The sequence below is a fragment of the Lissotriton helveticus genome, chromosome 8 (genome assembly GCF_964261635.1).
Source record: "Lissotriton helveticus chromosome 8, aLisHel1.1, whole genome shotgun sequence".
NCBI lineage: Eukaryota > Metazoa > Chordata > Amphibia > Caudata > Salamandridae > Lissotriton > Lissotriton helveticus.
In genome coordinates, this window is record NC_136069.1 from 1,506,479,156 (window position 1) to 1,506,488,618 (window position 9,463).

Sequence of the window (9,463 nt, forward strand, 5' to 3'; positions counted from 1 at the left end):
ACTTCTGAAAGACATATTCGGCGTCGACAAGCTATCCCCGATGTTTCTGATCGAACGGGCTCACCGCTCACTGGCACCGGTACCGAAGTCAGGGGCCACTCCACGAATGATAATTGCCCGTGTGCTCAATTACAGAGACAGAGACACTGTGCTACGGCTTGCTAGAGAAATGGGCAAAATCACGCACCAGGGGAACACTCTGGAGTTCTATCCTGATCACACCATGGCGGTACAACTGGCACGAAAAGAGTTTGCTCCAGTGAAGAAGAAGTTGAGGGACCTGGGTCTTGAGTATGCGATGCTGTACCCTGCGAAACTCAAAATTACGAACGTGGATAAACCTGTCATTCTGCAAACGGTGCAGGCGGCACATGATTTCATCAAGCACCATGTGAAACGTCGAAAAGCGCAGGAAAGGGCAGAACCGACGAGCGATGTGGACTGACGAGAAGCGTTGCGTTATCTGCATGTTGTCCCTGGAAAACTTTGAGGCTGAAATGGTTTTTCCACTGTGGAGAGGTGATGAGAAGTTGCGCCAGGTCGAATTAAATTGGCGCCAGAATCACTTTAGACAAAATGGACGCCTGCGGGAACACGTCAATCGAACTGTTGATTACAGCGATCAGACCTGCGATGACCATCCAAGCAGTGAGTACTCGCTGGGCCAGACATTTAAGGAGGGTATGTGGCTAACCTCTGGGATCCGAGGTATAATATGCGCCACTAGCTGTTGTACAGGTCTCAGGAGGACATACGGTGGTGGGCCATCGGGTCGACCCAACTAAACGGGCGCAAGTTCATACTGTTGCCGGACTAAGGGCATGGGCAGTGATAAAGTTTGATGCTTTGGTTGGGATTTACTACTACTCAAGTTTCTTGTTGGCGGGAGGAGAGGGAAAGGTGAATTACTATGCAATGTACATTACTGACATTATAAGCGTCCATCCACGTCCACTTTGTGGATGGAGTTGTGTGACCCTGGTGACACCCCCAGGCGGGTGCGCCCCAAACTAAGTTTTCGTATGAGGTTACTGTTTATTAGGGGATGGCTTTGGCAAAGTTTGGGTGCTAAAGTGGGAGGTGGGAGGGAGGGGAAATCAGAGAACACTGAGCTACGTATTCTGTATCTGAGAAGCATGGCGATCTCCTTGGCCATACACGAACGGGCAGGTTTTAAATTCCGTCACTCTGCACTGTTATGGATATGGCACAGTACAATTAATTGCACAGTGGCTGAGATGCACCTAACACGATTACTACTCCTCGAGCGGAAATTGTTTTTGGAATCCAATATCTCTATCGAGAGTAATGGCGAAATATAGTGCGTTGAGATTCCTCACTTGGAATGTGCGGGGTCTGGGCAACCCTAAAAAGATTAGGAAATTGTTTGCTTATTTTGATCGGTTGAATGTTAACATTGTTTTCTTACAGGAAACACATTTGGCCCGAGATAGCACATCCACGTTGGGCGCTAAATGGGCAGAATCCGTCACCCACTCGAGCTACTCGTCTTACTCTAGGGGGGTGAGCATATTGATAAAGAAAGGGACGAATTTTGAGATCACTCACATACACAGGGATACTGATGGGAGGAGCGTTATCATGGCAGGCACAATTAGACGACAAAAGATTCTCTTAGTTAATATATATGGTCCCAATATGGATGACCCGGGCTTCTTCAGCAATGTATGGCACACTGTAGCTGATCTCCAGGTGGATCACATGTTGTGGGGGGGTGATTTCAATGTCACACTTCAGGACATGATAGACAGGGCAACACACACAGCGGAACAACACGGGAAGGCCAGGATGATGCTGCAAGACGTAATGGAAGACCTTCATATAGTAGATATGTGGAGGATACGTAACCCAGGGGCGGCAACGGCGACACACATTAACGCGGCAAACAACAGCTGGTCCAGGCTGGACTACTGGCTAGGCACACGTGAAGTACTATCATGGGTTACAGATATCAAACATTTACCGCGCACATTGTCCGACCACAACCCGGTGCTGCTGGACATAACCATTCCGCACTATGACCCGCCACCATTTACATGGCGCTTCAATGCCACTGCACTGCGAGACCCGATGTATAGTGACACCATACATAAAGCGATAGTGGAATACTTCGACATAAATGGCCCATCGACGGAGGACCCGGGCTTACTATGGGAGGCCTTTAAGGCTACCATTAGGGGAGTCTGTATTAGTAAGTCCTCAGGTATCCTCAAAGATATTCGACAACAATTACACACACGAGAACGCACCATTCAAGAACTGGAACAGACATACACCCGGACAGGCGATACGAAGGTACTGGGGGACATTCAAGCACTGCTAACGGAACATAATAAATACGCACTGGACGAGCTGCAATATGTGTCTAGACGGGCGACTGCTAGGAGATATGGGGAGGGGGGCAGACCGGGCAGGGAACTGGCCGCTAAAATTTGCTCAGGTAAACCCCCACAAAATATTAAATCCATCTGTACTGATTCAGGGGAGGTGATCACTGATATGAAAGGGATACTGACAGAATTCATGCACACATACGGCAATCTATACGAGGCGCGCCCGTCACCCTCTCAGGCTGACTTACTGGCATACATGGAAGATATTGAACTAGCATGGCTAGCAGATGGCCATAGGCAATACTTAGAACGTCCAGAAGTCACGGACACCATCCAGCGCTTACCAAATAACAAGGCACCAGGGCCGGATGGCTTCGTAACAGAATTTTATAAAAAATATGCTGACTTACTTGCCCCACATTTGGTGCGTCTATACGGGGCGGCTCATGAAGCCCAAACTCTGCCGGCGTCCCTGAGAGAGGCATTGCTTGTCACACTGCTGAAACCGGGCAAAAAAGAGGACAGATGTGATTCATACCGCCCTCTTTCGTTATTAAACGTAGACACGAAAATAATAGCTAGTCTGCTGGCTGATAGACTAAAACCTCTTATGCCCCTGTTAATAAGGCCCGACCAGTCCGGATTCATCCCTGATAGAGCCACCACACATAACACCCGCACATTGTTTGCACTGGCGCATTACCTGGCTCCTGAAACGAAAGCTGTGGCTGTGTTGCTTGACGCCGCAAAGGCATTTGACACTATTGGTTGGCCTTTTATTCAGGCAGTATTGGTGCGTATGGGATTCCCGTTGATTTTTTTGGGTTGGATATCAATGCTGTACACTGACTTAACTGCACGCATCAGAGTGAACAAGTACATTTCGGAACCGATTCACGTAGGCCGAGGCACTCGGCAGGGTTGCCCACTCTCCCCGATGCTATTTGCATTGATTTTGGAGCCGCTGGCTTGTAAAATCCGACAACACCATCACTACTCAGCACTTCAAATGCCCTCCCGTCCAATACACATTTCGCTTTATGCGGACGACATGGTGCTCTATGTAAAAAACCCTGAACAGCATTTGAATCCGCTCTTACGGGAATACATAAAATTTGGTCAGAAGTCCGGTCTGCAGATAAATTGGGATAAATCCCTTATCCTGTCGCTGACGGACAGCACGCGCCCGACACAATTAGACTACCCGCTGGAATGGCAGGAGGAACCGACAAAATATTTGGCTGTGTGGTTCCACAGAGACCCGGAACTGGTCATACGGACGAATTACGGGCGTACCATAGCGGCTCTTGAAGATAAAATTAAACGATGGAACAGACTTCCCTTATCCTTGGCAGATAGAGCCGCAATCATAAAAATGGTACTTCTACCGAAGTTCCTATACTTATTCAATAATATTCCGATCAAACCCCCAGCTGCAGTGTTCCGTAGTATTAATACGTTGGTACTTAATTTGCTTTGGGCAGGCAAACAGGCGAGGATGGAAATGCGCACCATGACACTGCCATATGCTAAGGGGGGATTTAAGGTCCCTGACTTCTACCTATACTACTTATGCGCTCAAGCGCAATTCGCACATTTCTGGCACCACAATATACCCTTTTTGACACATGTGGCTGTGGAGGCGGGTGATGCGGATCCGATTCCTGTGTCTAGCATACTGACACATCAACGTCCTAGACTACATGAGCGCGACATCAATCCGGTAAATACGACCACGGAGGCTTGGAGATTGATGGGGAAGGCAGCACACAGCTTACCACTATATGCACCAAGGCTTCCACTAGCACATCACCCGGCACTTTCGGTCACTCAGGAACAGATGGGTATGGACCTGCTTAAGAGGGCTGGCTTAGACACGCTGGGGGATCTGTATAAGGATGGTAAATTCCAGACCCTGGACGAATTACAATACATCAGCAACCCATCCCCGCTCTTCAGCTTTAATCACTACCGACTACAGAGAGCACTTCGGGAACATTACCCCACACATCCTGAAGAACCAAAGACACTGGAACCCCTGCAACTGCTCCTCACCGCACCCACAGCATCACACCTAGTGTCTAAACTATACACGAGCATACAGGGAGCTATGGGGGGCAACACAGACAAGGCTAGGGATAAGTGGAACTCTGGGCTAGCGGAACATCTAACGGACGGTGAATGGGAGTCCGCTTGTATGCTTACTGGCATGTTGACACCTAATGGTAATCTGAAAATCATACACTACAAATATCTACATCAAGTGTATCATACGCCCCAGCGACTATATAAATATGGTTTGAGGGACGACTCAAAATGTTGCAGATGTAGTCAAGATGACGCGGACTTCATGCATCTAGCTTGGCACTGTCACAAGGTAGCAGGTTACTGGGAACAGGTCGTGCAGGTTTTAACTGAAATGCTCGGAGTTTCTGTGGTTTGTGATGTTAAGGTCTGTTTGCTGGGTATTGTTCCACAGCTCAGAGCTTTGAAACGCAAATTCTGTGTGGTTGCGCTACTGTTAGCCAAAAGAAGGGTATCCCTCCATTGGAACAGCAGGAGAATACCGGAGGTGAAGCACTGGATTGAGGATATGGTGTATTGTCGGGACACACTCAATACATACGAAGAGGAGTTGCCGATTGGATCTAGACCGAGAGACTATTGGGGGTTTCTACGCACATATTTACTAAATCATGGCGCATCAGACTCGGAAGCAGACACTGAGTGATATAATCATCAGAAGGTGCAATTGGAGCGTACTACTGTTTAGTATGGCACTAGGGAGGAAGGATGCTGTGATGCAGAATATTAGTGGCGATAGGGAATCGTAGGTTGGGTAATATGTTGTTTCTTTTTTGTTTGGTTAAGTTTAAAAAAAAAAAAAAAAACTGTGAAAATGTAAGAATACTATCGAACATATAGGCAAGAATGGCACTGTTAACAGCTAATGGATTTTCAGATAATACGCCGCCGGTCCGTTGGATGTCGGCTGATGGGCTGTGTTCATCTTCCACCATCTGTCGCTGTTGTGAATATATGTAGCCGGCCCGGTGGGGTTGTAGGCGACTCCTATGTATATCTTTATATGCGATGAACGGTGCAATCAACTTTCTTACGTCAATAAATAAATTTTAAAAAAAGAATGTCGTCCGCGTAAAGCGAGACACGGTCCTCAAAGTCCGGTGACCAGCGAATCCCTTTAAGCGAAGGCTCCCACCGAAGCCATGCAGCTAACGGTTCCAAGGAAAGTGCAAAAAGCAACGGAGACAAGGGGCAACCCTGACGGGTTCCCCTGCCAAGGGTGAAAGGGGTCGAAACTCTACCGTTTACCACTACTTGTGCTAGGGGTTCAGCATACAATAACTTGACCCAACCAATAAACTCAGGCCCGAAACCAAATTTCTCAAGAGCCGCCCAAAGATAAGGCCATTCCACAGTGTCAAAAGCCATCGAGGCATCCAACGACGCCAAAATGGCCGGCTCCGTCAGAAGCCCCGCCCTCGCAATCGCACCGTGGAGACGACATAGGTTAAGAGCCGTGTTGCGATGCGGGATAAATCCGGATTGATCTGGATGGACCAAGTCACTAATGACCGTCAGAAGGCGGGTCGCCAGGAGTTTCGCCAATACCTTGGTCTCAACATTCAGCAGGGATATGGGTCTATAGGATGAACAAAGGTCCCGCGGTTTACCATCCTTGGGGATGACAACTATCGTGGCCAGACGCTGATCATATGGGAGAATACCCCGTTCCCGGGATTCCAGAAACATGGCGCGAAGATATGGCGCCACTCTGTCGGGACGTAGCTTGTACAGTTCAATTGGCAACCCGTTCGGGCCCAATGCTTTGCCCGAACGGAGTGAACGGATGGCAGTAGCTATCTCATCAACAGTAAAGGGGGAATCCAACGCTACACGATCCAAATCGGAAACACAGGGCAGAGCTATATCACGCAACAGAAGGCGAGAGTCAGCCACATCCCTCACAGACACAGGGGTATAAACCACGCGAAAATACTCAGCAAAACAGTCAACTATTCCAATCGGGTCCGTCACACTCTCACCACTCGATGACTGAATCACGGGCACCACACGATTAGCCCTCTCCTTCTTATCCAACCATGCCAGCAATTTACCCGCTTTGTCCCCCACATCATACAAACGACCCTGTTGCTCCCGAAACATCAATTTAGCAGCATCCGTGACCATAGATTTATAGGCAAATTGTTTCAGACCCAGGGCGTGGAGTTTCGCAGACGTGACCCCCGATTCCAAAGCAGCCTCCAATGCAGAAACCTCCCCCTCAAGGTCCACCACCTCCCGATTCCTCGCCTTCTTAGTTTCCACAATAAGGGAGAGGGCCTGCCCACGAATCACCGTCTTAAAAGCCTCCCACAGGGACACCGCAGAGGAAACCGACCCCTCGTTATCCAGAAAATATGCGTCCAAAGATTTAAGCAAAAGGCTGCGGGTCTCGGGGGAGGTAAGGTACCACGGGTTGATAGGAGCCACCCGGCCCACCGCCTCCACTCCAACCTCAAAACGGAGCCAGAGTGGAGAGTGGTCAGAAATGCCCCTGGGTAGGTGTACAATCTCACGCACCGCTGGCGACTGAGCCGCAGGCATCAGGAAATAATCCAGTCTAGACAGACTCCCATGGGCCCCAGAGTGAAAGGTGTATTGAAGCTGAGTAGGATGCAAAAGCCTCCAGCAATCCACCAAGCCAAATGTATCCAAAAACCCACCCAACCACTGTTGGGCCGCAGGAGTATCTCTAGGGGGGTGGCGATCGTGTAGACCGGAGAACACCGAATTAAAATCACCAGCCATAAATAGAGTACTATTAGGGAGGTCCAACAACACACGGCCCAAATCGGAAAAGGTAGAAGTCTGCAGGCCGGGAGGCACGTAAACCGTAAATAAGGAGAGGGCACGACCCTCATAGCGACCCACAAGGACAGCATATCGCCCCCGATCATCCAGAATCACATCATCAATAGCTAGGGGGAGGGAAGCCCGAACAAGGATACCCACACCCCTAGAACCCGAGGTAAACCCCGAATGTGCTACGAGGCGATAGCCCCACCTATTCATCGCATGACAGATATTGCCCACCAAATGAGTCTCCTGCAGGAAAACAATATCTGGAGATAAACGTTGTATGCATTTCAACACCACACTCCGTTTGATACGGTCCCCCAGACCGTTAACGTTCCACGAAACAAATCTCAACCCGCTACCCCCCATCCCACCCAACAACGCCAAAACCCCCCACCAATGAGCGTGACACAAGAAACATCATCAAATACAGGATAGAGTCGCCTTGAGAACAGAACACACAAACAACGAACTTCCCAACCGCCCACCCCCCAACTAACAAAAGAACACCCCCCACCCTGCACCCCTGCAAAAAGCTAAAAAGCCACCCCAACCTGCAGTGTGCCTGTCGCCCAAGAACCCCCATTCTACACAAAGACCCCGGAGGAGGAAAGGCTCCGTCCCACCCGCCACCCCGATCAAGACCAATAACGAGAAAAAACATACATCAAATCACATAAGCAATAGAGGAACGTGGGCATACACTCCTGGAAAAAGTTATTCAAGACAAGGCACCAGGCGAAGGCGAAATGTTCAGCCCTCTACACCACCTTCAGCACCGCCCGGGTGGGCATCGGACTCAGTCTCAGGAGGTCGGTCAGGCAAGGAGTCCAGCCAGTCATTCACAGCATCCGGCCGATCAAAGAAAAAAGTTTGGTCATTGTACTCAACCCGCAGCCTGGTCGGAAAAAGCATAGCGTAGCGCATCCCCATGTCCCTAAGACGCTTCTTGGCACCACGAAATCCCATTCGCTGCTTCTGGACCTGTTGGAAAAAGTCCGGATAAAAGTTCACCGTGGCATTCTCAAAAGCCACCGGGCCCTTCACTCGTGATGCTTGCAGGATAGCGTCCCGATCCCTATAGTGGAAATGTTTTGCAACAATAGGTCTCGGCGGGGCACCTGGCTTACCCTGGCCCCCCGGAACACGATGTGCGCGCTCCACTGTGAAAAATTTACTCAGTCCAGATGGAGAGAGGTGGTTTTGGATCAGGTCTTCAACCAGGAGATCAACCGAGTGGGGTTCTGGATTCTCCGGAACACCAACCACGCGAACATTACAGCGACGTGCCCTGTTCTCAAAGTCTTCCAAGCGCCGGGTCATGAAATCGTTCACCCTACGGAGATTGCCAATCTCCGTCTGTATCTCAGAGACGTCTGTCGTGAGGCTGGAGGATTTGATGTCCAACGATTTCACCTTTTCATTGGTTTTTGAAAGATCGGCTCGAATTAAGTTCACATCAATGGCCACGGTGTCAATTTTGTGGGCCAAGGTTTCATATTGTTGGCCTATCGACTCCCTCATGCCAGAAATGGCGCCCATGATGTCCTGCAAGGAAGGCTCCGTCGACGCATCCACGATGTGGTCAGACGCGCCAGAACCGGGCAGGGCAGCTCCGGGGGACCCCTTAGAGTGGGTATAACGGTCCATGACGTTAGATTGGACCGGACCCCCGCGCAGAGGTGTCTTCGTCTTCCGTGTCTCCCGGTCCCCTCTGCCCGCCATCTCGGAGGTGCGTCACAAGGAGATTCACCAGGGTCAACGGACCGGGCACCAGAAAGGGAGGCCTCAGGACCAAAGGACCGCCACAAAGGTACCGCTAGGATAGGGACAGCCAAATAGGAGAATAGTCCAGTCAAAGGCCCGACAGCCGACTCGTGCCCTGGACCCAGCTCTGGCCCGACCCGACCCTCTAGCCGATGTCTCAGTCTGAGGCAGAATCGAAACCGAAACTTAAGAGGGGGACCCACAAGTCCAATCCCCCTGCCGTTGTTGTTCAACTCCAAGACGGCCACTGAACCTCACCCAGTCCCGGGCGCACCTCAAGGGCGGAGCCCAAAAGTTCGAATCACCGTAACTCCGGCACCCGGTGTCAAAATAAATTTCTGAAAGGTCCAGGTAGATCAGCCCAACGTCCTCTATACAAATCCTCATGGAAAATCAGGATTTGTTCAGGATATTACGCTGGGAGTGGCGGGGGTCCGGGGAGCGCTGTGCTCACGCGGCCA